Source organism: Lactuca sativa, chromosome 2 (assembly GCF_002870075.4).
Source record: "Lactuca sativa cultivar Salinas chromosome 2, Lsat_Salinas_v11, whole genome shotgun sequence".
Classification (NCBI taxonomy): Eukaryota; Viridiplantae; Streptophyta; class Magnoliopsida; order Asterales; family Asteraceae; genus Lactuca; species Lactuca sativa.
Window position 1 is genome coordinate 62953345 of NC_056624.2, and position 12325 is coordinate 62965669.

A 12325-nucleotide genomic window follows, 5' to 3' on the forward strand; every position below is an offset into this window, starting at 1 on the left:
CCAGGACTGATTTGATTTGTTCAATTAGTCAGTTGTCATAAATCGGAAATCGGGAAACAACAAATGGACAGAGAGAATGATTATAATCCATGTCTCAGTCCATATGATATCTAGAATGGAGGAATATATGATCCCTTATCTAATGGACAAGTCACTGACAAAGGTCAGAGTTCATCTACAAGGTCAGAGTTCGACAGAAGCTTTTTGAGAGCTACGATTGCCGGTTGGTTCCTGAAGTCATACGCAATAATAGTTTTAGACTTATCCAAGTGGGAGACTGTTGGATTAATGTCTAAGTCCATAACTATAATTGGTAAGACTTGACCCGACCCGGCATGGTCCATTTGGGTTGCATACCATCATGCACTTGGATGAGAGAAATAAGACACTTATGGTTATTAATATAGTATAAGTTCTAGTATATTAATAATAAGAATAATAAGATTATTTAATTAGTATTGATCAAGAATTAATCTAGGATTAATTAAGTGATCAAAAGAAGACTAATTAAATATATGGGTTGATTGTGTAAATCATCCATACTTGTATAGTGGGCTAATGCTCCATGGATAATCAAGTTGGGCTAAAACCCATAGGATGGTCCATGGATGCTCCATGGTGTATTTGTACCCATGGATCCAATGAAATGGAAAGTCATGACAATTAGGGTTTGCCCTAATTGTAACACTATATAAGCATCATATTATTCACCAAAATCGACACTAGTGGGTGTACTAGAAGGGCTAGCCGATTTCATGAAGTGTGGGTTTTCTCTCAAGTCATTCCAAGTGTTTTGATGATTGTGATTCCATTTGAGGTGTCACACTTGGGGCACTAGGCACTCTAGCTTCATGAAGACTTTCTTCTCCAAAGAGGTATGTATTCTATCTTGCTATAGTCATTGTTTTGTATACTAGATTAGGATAATACCTTGGAAGTTCTTATTTGCATGTATAATAGAGAAAACATAGATCCAAGGTATTTAGGGTTGCATGTACACTTAGGAAGTGTTAGAATGCTCAAAACCCAACAAGTATATAATAACAAAACGAACTGGTCTTCTGCGCACTCCAACCTGGAACAAAATGATCTTCGGGTACCTGTTCTAACGCTGACCTGAGAACACAAGCGGTTTGAAAATCAGCATAACGATGGTTAGTTCATAAGCGGTTTTTGTTTTGTGAAAATGTTCGAGTTTCCTTTCTGTTTTTGAAAATGTTACACACACCAAGAAAATCCCATATTTTCTTAATAAGGCTGGTTTTTGTTCTCAATATGTAAAGTAAAGTTGTACACTGAAAACATGTTTACTCTTGTGAAAATGTACAATTAAGCTATCTGATTTGTTATACTGATCTAGTTATGTACCATTGTGTCCCCAAGAAAGTCCCATACTTTCCTGATTGTGTTTTACCAACTGTAAAAGAAGTAAAGTTATCCGGTTTGTTACACTTTTCTGGTTATGTAAACGTTCCCCAGGAAAGTCCCATGTTTTCCTGAATGTTGGTTATCAATGTAAAAGATGTATTTTGAAACCTGGTTATCTTGTAAAATATGTTAAGTTATTCATTATTACTATTAAGCAAATCTCTGTTATCTTAATTGCGAGTTCCATAACCATACAATAGACTAGATGTGGCAATAAGTAGTCCACATCACCTTATGACTTTCGTCACCCTTGAACCATTTCGGTTCGGCTGTAGCTAGTAGCCAGGTGTGGGGTAGTCAGCCCCGTATAGATCTATACACTCAAGTCACGCTCTCTAAACCCAGAGATTCTGGTTATGGGTGCAGTCCTCCACTCACGTATCTCTGTGGAGTGTTCACCGAGGACGTGTCTCCAATTATACAGGAATAACAAATTTACTAGTAATAATATTATAATCCTCCACTCGCGCATCTCTGAGGAGTGTTACCGAGGATATACAGTGTACAAGTTCTATGCTCAAAGGTTCTAATTTCATTCTTTTAACTGATAAAATGTGGAAAATCATTTGTGAAATATATATAAAACATAACAGTTTAAATTCCATTTCACAAATATATGTTTACATGATCTGCATGTTCAAACGGTTATCAGTTGTAACGATCAGTGTTAAAAGCATATAAAACGTGAAACACACACATGAAAACAAGTTTTGAGTACAAGTAATTCCTTGTACTTTGCTTGTGCCCCCCCCCCCCCCTTAAAAACAGTGAAAAACAGTGAAAAAGGGTAGGGGTATGAACTAACCGCTTAATGTAGAGTTCGAGCGTCACCGGATGCCTTAAACTCCTATGGCCCCTATTTTTCATGTGACGACACATAAATGAGTTAGAACTAAGGTGTTTTGATGACTAAACATGATGGGAAAACATCCTTAGGGCTTGGAATTACTAAGAATAAGTGTCCTATGATCCAAACTTAATGATTTATGCAAGTTTAGGACCAAATATGGGTATTAGAGTGGGTGTATGGTCTTGAAAATGAGTGTGCGGCTGGGGAGTGTGGCCAGGAGTGTGTTTGGGGCAGCACACAAGATTTTGCGGCCGTATAGAGGGTGTGTGCGGCCGTACACTCCTCATTTGAGTCCATATGATGATTTTTGAAGTCTATGCTCTTCATAACTGGGAGTTTTGAATGTATGTTGCCCTCATATGAAGGTGTGCGGCCGTACACCTTCATGGAATGATGAATATCATGAACATAATGAGTTTTAAGCTTGGGATTCAAGTGTTTACCACTATACTTAGCTTGAAGATGAAGTAGATCACGATTATGAAGCCTTCCAAGTGTTCTTGGTTGATGATTTAGAGAAAGAAAGTAGAGAGAGGGAAGAGAACATCTAAATGAATGAATGAGGGGGTATCCATCCATAAATTGAATTGCGTGTGAGGTTGAGGGTGTTTGCGGTTGGTATGTGGCCGTACATACAGGTGTGTGGCCGCACACACCTTATTTGGTGAGATTTGGCCCTATTTTGTGATACTAAACACTCTCCAACCCTCCCTAAGACTCATATCTAAATTATACTAAGTCTAAAGCACCCATATGGAATCACAAGATTTAATAAAAGACAATGAACTCAAGTTTTAGTGCTGAAACACAGATCAATTACATGGGTTAGAAGTTTCGGGTTGTCACATTATCCCCCTGTTAGAGGGAATTTCGTCCCGAAATTCAAAATTAAGATACAAGTCAAGATACAAATCATGGATCCGGAAAGAGATGCGGATACTTCTGTTTCATCGAGTCTTTACGCTCCCAAGTGAACTCCGGTCCCCGCTTGGCATTCCAGCGGACCTTCACTAACGGGTTGCGGCTTTGCTTTGTACGTTTGACTTCTCGATCCATGATTTCAATCGGTTCCTCCACGAAGTTGAGGTTTTCATTAATCTCGATCTCGTCTAAAGAAATCACTAAGGTTTCATCGAATAGGCACTTCTTGAGATTTGAAACATGGAAGACGAGATGGATGTTACTGAGCTCATGAGGTAAACGAAGTTTATAGGCTACCAGACTGATCCTGGCGAGGATCTCGAAAGGTCCAATGTACCTAGGGTTAAGTTTCCCACGCTTTCCAAAGCGTACCGTACCTTTCCAGGGTGAGACTTTCAATAAGACACGGTCTCCAACTTGGAACTCCAGAGGTTTCCGGCGATTATCTGCGTAACTCTTTTGGCGATCTCGTGAAGCTTTCAATCGTTCTCGGATTTGGATGATCTTCTCAGTGGTTTCGCGGATGATTTCGGGACCAGTGAGAGCACTGTTGGGAATTCGACTCTTGGTTAGCTGCGTGTCTCCTACCTCGGCCCAGCACATAGGGGATCTGCACTTCCGACCGTAGAGGGCCTCAAATGGAGCAGCCTTGATGCTGGTGTGGTAACTGTTGTTGTACGAGAATTCGACCAAAGGTAAATGTGTGTCCCACAAATTTCCAAAATCAATGACACATGCTCTAAGCATGTCCTCCAGGGTTTGGATTGTTCTCTCACTTTGTCCATCGGTCTGAGGATGATACGTTGTGCTCATGTCTAATTTGGTTCCAAGAGCCTTCTGGAGTGACTGCCTAAATCTAGAGGTAAACCTACTATCTCAATCAGAGATAATGGACGTAGGTACACTGTGCAGTCATACTACCTCTTGGATGTAAGTTCTCGCGAGTCTTTCCATCTTGCATGATTCTTTGATCGGAATGAAGTAAGCGGACTTTGTCAGACGATCGACAATTACCCTAATGGTATCGTACCCACTCAGACACTTGGGTAACTTGGTGATAAAATCCATGGTAATCATCTCCCATTTACATTCGGGTATCTCAGGCTGTTGGAGCAGACCTGAGGGTTTTTGATATTCGACTTTCACCTTGGCGCAAGTCAAGAACTTGCCCACGAATGTAGCTATCTCAGCTTTCATGTTTGGCCACAAGTATTGTTTCTTGAGATCTAGGTACATCTTGTCCGAACCCGGGTGAACAGAGTATCTGGTCTTGTGCGCTTCCTCCATGACAATCTCCCTGAATCCTCTGGACTTTGGAATCCAGATTCGATCCATGAAGCAGTAGCCTCCGTCACCTCTGATCTCAAGTTTCTTTTCCATTCCCCTCATGGCTTCGATTGACATGTTCTCGGGTTTGAGGGCTTCTAACTGGGCTTCTTGAATTTCCATGGATAAGTTGGAATGGATGGTCATCGTCAGGGTCTTCACTTTTCGACTTGAACTCTCTTTTCGACTAAGAGCATCTGCTACCACATTGGCCTTTTCGGGATGGTAACAGATTTCACACTCATAATCGCTGAGTAGTTCTACCCATCGCCGTTGTCTCATGTTCAAGTCTTTCTGATCAAAGATGTGATGCATGCTCTTATGATCAGTGAAGATCGTACACCTGGTTCCGTAGAGGTAATGTCTCCAAATCTTCAATGCAAAGATTACGGCTCCTAATTCCAAGTCATGTGTGGTATAGTTGACCTCGTGTGCTTTCAACTGTCTAGAGGTATAAGCAATTACTCTTCCTCTTTGCATAAGCACACAGCCTAATCCTTGATTAGACGCATCGAAGTAGACAACGAAGTCCTCTGTCCCTTCGGGTAGGGACAGAACAGGCGCGCTACACAAGGATTTCTTCAACGTTTGGAATGCGGTTTCTTGTTTATCATTCCAACAGAAGGGTACACCTTTCTGTGTTAGAGTAGTTAAGGGTTTGGCGATTTTGGAAAAGTTCTGGATAAATCTCCGATAATAGCCGGTGAGACCCAAGAATTGCCGGATTTCTGTGGGTGTCTTCGGTGCCGACCAATTCTCTATCGCTTTAATCTTGGAAGGATCTACATGAATACCCTCCTCGCTTACCACGTGACCGAGGAAAGTTACTTTCCGAATCCAGAACTCACACTTGGAAAATTTTGCATACAACTTCTCGGATCTAAGGGTTTCCAGCACTAACTTCAAGTGCTGTTTGTGGTCTTCTTCGCTTCTGGAGTAGACAAGTATGTTATCAATGAATACAATGAAAAACTTATCTAGATAAGGACGACACACTTGGTTCATCAGGTCCATGAACACTGTCGGTGCATTGGTTAGACCGAAGGGCATCACTATGAACTCGTAGTGTCCATATCGAGTCCTGAAAGTTGTTTTGGACACATCACTTTCATGAACTCGTAGCTGATGGTACCCTGACCGAAGGTCTATCTTGGAGAAATAACTGGCTCCCTGGAGTTGATCGAAAAATTCATTTATTTGCGGAAGAGGATATCGGTTTTTGACGGTTAACTTGTTCAGCTCGCGATAATCGATACACATCCGAAAAGATCAATCTTTCTTCTTGACAAACAATACCAGAGCTCCCCAGGGTGAGGAACTCAGTCTAATGAATCCTTTACTGAGCAACTCATTAAGTTGACTGGATAACTCCTACATTTCTGCTGGAGCTAAGCGATACGGAGACTTCGCTATGGGGGTAGCTCCAGGAATTAGGTCAATACGGAACTCGACCTGACGCTCGAAAGGACTTCATAGAAGCTCTTCTGGAAATACATCTGGAAGGTTACAGACTTCGGGGATGCTCACGAGGTCTTTAACTTCTTTTTTCTCGTTGATTACATGGGCTAAGAATGCAACGCACTCCTTTCGGAGAAGCTTTTGAGCTTTAATGTAGGAAATGATACGAAGATTGGAACTGAGTTTATCGCCATAAATTACGATAGTCTGACCCGAAGGAAGGTTGAGACGGATGGATTTTTCGTAGCAAAGAATATCAGCATGATTGGGACTCAACCAATCCATGCCAATGATAACATCAAAGCTCTTAATGGAGACTGGCATAAGGTCGATGGGAAATGAATGATCGTTCAGGGTAAGGGTACAACCTATGAATATGTCGTTAGCGTTTTCTTTCTCACCGTTAGCCAACTCAACAGTAAACGTTTCAGATAAAGGGTGAGGATTATGTTTTAAGTTATGTTTAAACGAATGACTAACAAAGCTTCTTTCAGCACCCGAATCGAAAAGAATACTAGCATATGAGTTGTCGAGAAGGAACGTACCCGAAACAACGGTGGGATCGGCGACTGCCTCCTCCCGTCCCATGACTAGGACTCTTCTAGTGTTATCGACTGTAGTCTTTTTGTGGCAGTTCCTCTTGAAATGCCCAGCCTCTCCACAATTATAGCAGGCTTGACCAATACCTGCTCCAGAAGATTGATTGGCTGACTGAACTGGAGCTTTGCAGAATCGGACTGTGTGCCCCTTCTTATCACAATTGGTACATGAAAGTTCACGGCAGGGGCCCGGGTTGTGGTGGTATTTGCACTTGTCACACAGGGGAAGGTTACCAACATATTTACTAATAGATGTTTGAACGGTAGATCCCACAACAGAAGCAGCAGCAATGGTGACAGTAGCAGCGTGGACTGCTACAGTCTACTGTTTCTTTAAGGATCCTTGAGAAGATTGGCCCTTCTTCTTCTTCCAAAACTTCCTTTTCTCACCACTATTCTTGGTCGGTTCAGGAGCGGTGGTGGCTTCTTTGACGTCATCACCGTGATCAATTAGGGTTTGGGCTAAGCTCTTGGCACTATCATAGGTATCCGGACGTGCGGCTAAAACGCCTCCCTTAGTTGGCTGGGTCAGCCCCTAGATGAATTTTTCTATCCTCTTACTCTCCGGGGTGACCAATCCCGGACAAAGTAGTTCCAGGTCATCAAATCTTGAAGTGTATGCGAAAATATCGGAACCCTTCATCTTCAGGTTCCAGAGCTCATGCTCTAACTTCTACATTTCACCCCTAGGGCAGTACTCAGCTAACAGGAGTTCTTTCATGGCTTCCCAACCCATACCATTAGCTACAGGTAGGGTCAAGGATTTGACTCGGCCATTCCACCAAGTCAGAGTGATATTTGTATATTTAGTTCATATTACCTATAGATTCTTATTCATTTATTAGCTAAATTATTGCATTTTATGGACAAAAGGTACTTAAAAGTGTTTGAATTATATTTTCAGTCCAAAGATGAAGCTCGGAAGCAGAAAGAAGCAGGAGAAGCGGTAGAGAGATCAAGAATGGAATAAAGAAGAAAAACACTAAAAATGGCACCTACACGGCGAGTCCAATCGAAGAATCGAGAAGATAATGACTCGGGATCCCAGAGAGTTATCACAATACGGGGAATGTGAGAGGGACTCGACGAGTCACCACTTGACTCGACGAGTCGATTCGTATATATAAAGATAACTCCACAGATCGATAGGGAGAGTTCTGGAACGATTCAGAAGAGTTTAGTTGCGATTGAGAAGCCAGAAAAACCCTAGAAGACGACGAAGGAAGCTAGAATTCAATCCTGGAGAGTAATTGAGGCAAAATTTCATCATTCCACTTATTCTTTTGTTTTAGCATTATGGTTAAGCAATTTGACTTTGTTTGTTTGCTGTTTTTTACTTTAATTATGAGCTAAAACCTTTAGACTTCTGTTTGGGGATACAAAGTTGACAATATGGTTTGATTGATTGGTAGGATTAATTCTAAAGTTGGTGAATTTTTGTTATTTTAGCTTGCTAAAGAACCTTGTGTGTGAATGATAATTAATTTTCTGTTAATAGGAAGATAATTGATTAGCATGAACATCTATTGATTATTAACCTCATATGCTATGTGATCACTACGCCATATGTCTAGGATTAATGAATATGAAACTAGAATTAATAAGAAAATTGAGTAAATTCATGTGCAAGCTTGTAAGATGACCATCAAACAAGAAGTTAATTAAAAGAAAAAATTAGTTAACTATTGCAAGTCTAACTTAACCCGAATAATTAATCTAGTGAATATAATTAAATTAGACAATTGGCCACTGTTTAAGTTAGTTTATTTGCTAAGGATTAGGGTAGTGAATATGAATCTAATCACTTGAATCGGTAACCAACGAAAGAATTAATCCATTGCACCATTACCTTGAAATCAACCATAGAGTCAACCAAGTTGAACTAAACAGAAGTTCCTTTCCAATTATTGAATCTAGTTAAGTCTTTATTTCCTAGTTCTTAAATTAGTAATAATTAGTAAGTTTCTAGTCTTGTAAAACTAGAGAAAACCCCTACTTCTTAATTAACTTAGATAAAAATTAGTTTTTAATTTTAATTTGCCGTTCCCTGTGATCGATACCCTGCTTATTTAGCTATTCCACAATTGATAGGTTCACTGCCTTTTGTGTGTTATTTGATAATTAAAAGTAGGTTTAAAACTAAGTGAGTTTGCACACATCAAGTTTTTGGCGCCGTTCCCGGGGAACGGTTCTAAAATTAATATTAAATTCTAGTTTAATCGATCCTTTGTGTGGGATTTATCTTACAAAAAGTTATTTACAAAGTAATTCAGTAAGTAGAATTAGTTTATTAAAAATTCGTTTTTAGAATAACTAGAAATTTTCTTTTCTGTTTTTGCCTTGAACTCGCCGAGTGCACACGTGCCGACTCAGCGAGTACATCGCTGTTTCAGTTTTATTTTTTTATTTCGTTTTTGTTCTTTTTACGCGTTTTGTTTCTTTTGTTTTGTTTGTTTACAGTTGTTTCATGACCCGAGGATCTGATACACCTCTGGTCCCTCCCTTGGAAGACCCGGAATCCGCACTAAGAAGGAGCAAAGGAAAAGCTGTTGGAGAAACCACATCTTCAAAGAACTCACCACTCAAAAACTTAAAATCCATTTTCAACAAGAAGAAGAGCAGCAAATCTGGAGCATCCAGTGCCTCATTGACAGTTGAAGAACCAATTCAAGAAGATATCGAGTACGAGACCGAGGAAGAAGAAGAGCATACTTACGAGCACGAAACCGATTCCGAAGAAGAGTTAGCTATCACAATGGCTAACATTGATGAAGTCCCCATGGGGGAATGGAAGAAAAGGATGTGTGATGACATCGGGCCGAGACTTGTGCAACCCGCAATTCCCGCGACCGCTACTTTCGAACTAAAAGGTCATATTCTCACCCAACTCAAGGAGATTCCTTTTTACGGGAAGGATCACGAAGACGCTTACAAGCACTTGGACGAAGTGAATGATGTGGCCGATTACTTCAACGTACCGAATGTTCCACGCGAGACCCAGCTTCTTCGCATGCTTCCCGTCACATTTAGAGGAGCTGCAAAAGATTGGTTAAAGTCACTTCCTCCCGGATCGGTCACCACATGGGCCAAGACGAAAGAAGAGTTCATAGACCATTTCTGCCCGCCCTCCAAGATAGCCAAGCTAAAGAAAGCCATTGCCAACTTCGAGCAACAAAACGGAGAATCTCTTTATGAAGCTTGGGAAAGGTACAAGAGCCTACTTAGAAATTGCCCACACCATTACCTTAATAGCCAACAAGAGGTCTCCATCTTCAATGATGGAGCCAATGTCACCACAAGGCAATTGCTTGATTCTCAAGGCCCGCTCACAAAGAAGGCGCCCCCGGTAATTAAAGAATTAATTGAAGAATTCTCTAAGCACTCTAGAGAATACCACAATCCGAGAAACGAAGTAAGTCGGGGGGTAGTAAACGCGGAAAATGATAGCATGGCGGCGGTGATAGCTAAGCTTGATAGTCTAGATCGAAGAATGACAAAATTGGATCAAACAATCCATACTATTAGGGTAGGATGCGAAAATTGTAGAGGGCCCCATCTCACAAAGGATTGCGATTTGGATGAGAATGGAAATAAGAGAGCTCAAGTCTTCTATTCAAGTGGCGATCGATATGATGAAAATTGGCGAAAACCTAGAATGGCTACCATACGAAGAGTATAAGAAGGCAAAGGAGGAGAAATACAAGCAGAAGGAGAGGGGACTTTACCAAAAGGAAGAACCGGTAGAAAAGAAAGCCGATTTAGAAGAGTTATTCACTAGATTCATAGCCGCGTCCGAAAAAAGACACAATGATCATGATGCTGCCATACACGAGACCAGAAACATGCTAAGGAATCAGCAAGCATCAATTCTCAACATTGAGAAACAGTTGGGGCAGCTTGCGCATCAAGTGAATGATAGAAGACCGGGTCAACTTCCATGTAACACCGAACCCAATCCAAGAATGGAGAATGTAAGTGTAATAACCTCCAACAGTGAAGAAACACTTACAGAAGCACTGAGAATCTCCAAGAAAAAGGCAGAAAAGGTAGAAGAATCGGACCCAACAAAACCCGATCTGACTCGCCGAGTCACTCCATTGGACTCGACGAGTCCATGCGTAAATGAGAAAACTGTCAGTTCTTTGAAGCCTTATAATCCTCCTCTGCCATACCCAATCAAAGCCATGCCTGCAGAAAAATTAGAAGCATACAGAACCTTCATGACGCATGTTAAAGCTTTACAAGTTAATGTGCCATTTGTGGAAACAATGCTACAAACACCTAAGTACTTCAACTTGCTTAAGGGCGTTTTTGCTGCTAGGAAAGATTTGGCTGAAGTCGCGGAAATATTGATGAGTGAGCTACCTGAAAACAAGGGTGATCCGGGAAATATGGTGATTCCGTGCCAATTTGGTAATAAAGTTTTCACCCAAGTATTAGTTGATTCGGGGGCAAGCATCAATTTGATGCCTTTGTCATTCTTTAAGCAGTTGAATTTACCAGAACCAAGGCCGGTGAATATGAAGATCCATTTGGCGGACAAGACGATAATTCATCCACAAGGCATTTGTGAGGATCTCCTAATAAAAGTTGACAAGTTTATTTTCCCAGTAGACTTCGTGGTAGTTGATATGAAAGAAGACCCCGAAATTCCAATTATTTTGGGGAGATCATTCTTGAACATCACGTGTGCTTTAATTGATATATGTGAGTCTACATTGACATTAAGGGTGGGTGATGAATCTATAATGTTTAAAGCTATTCCAGAAGCCAAGCGAGAAGAAGAAAAGAATGAAGAAATCTCAATTATCCAATTGGATGATGAGATATTACAAAAAGAGCTTGAACTTTTGCTAACAGAAGATCCAAGCAAGTTTTTGATAAACTCTGAAGAAGCTGGAGATGTTAACAAGGACTTGGAGGAGTTAGAAAAGCTATTGGAAGGAGCCAACTCAGAAAACTACCAAGAATTGATGGAACCTGATCAGACTCGCCGAGTCACCTTAATGGACTCGACGAGTCCAGTCGAATTTAACAAAGACTTGGCCGACTTAGATCTGTTTGTTACTAGTTCTTCACATACCTTGGATTTAGATATTATTCATGATTCTTTAGAAGAACAAACAGCAGAAGGAGGAATGGGAATGAATGTTCAATATGCCAATGTAGCATGTCTTGATACGATTCCGTTGGAAGATGGGTTGAGCACAGGAAAAGATGAAGAGACAAAGGAAAGGAGGGTGGAAGCTGATCAACCATTCACTACTAAACCTAAAGCACGAACCATCATGAAATATGAAGTAATTAAATTTAAAGAGAAGGAGGTGCAAGAGAAGGTGAAAAAGAATGGGGTAAAGAAGAAAAAGAGGAAAAGGGAAGCCCAAGCAGCTGAGGATGATGCTGTGAAAAGGAAAAGAGATGCATTGAAAAGGGCTTACAAGAAGAAGATTCACGCTTACAAGACCAAGTACAATTCACAAAAAGTTAGGCGTGCGTTCCCGATGCTGGAAGATAACGAGACGTAGACCGGATGGAGTCTAGCTAATGACTCCTTAAAAAGAAGCACGTGGCGGGAGGCAACCCGTTATTTAGAGTTTGCTTTCTTTTACTTTTTAGTTTTGTTTGAAAATTTTCTTTCGTTATTAGAATGTTAATTCTCCAATTCATCGGACATGTCTGCTTGAGAGAATGCATGGGCTAAGTGTGGGGTGAAATGATTTTTAGATAAATGAAATATTTTTAT

The 12325-nt window shown here is 40.7% G+C and overlaps 1 non-coding gene across 1 annotated transcript; it reads right to left on the reverse strand.

The window, feature by feature from the left end:
* Positions 1-9721: 9721 nt before the first annotated feature.
* LOC128132554 (small nucleolar RNA R71) lies at positions 9722-9828 on the reverse strand. Its single transcript, XR_008230599.1, has one exon. It is a non-coding gene; the product is annotated as a small nucleolar RNA R71 (small nucleolar RNA).
* Positions 9829-12325: the final 2497 nt, after the last annotated feature.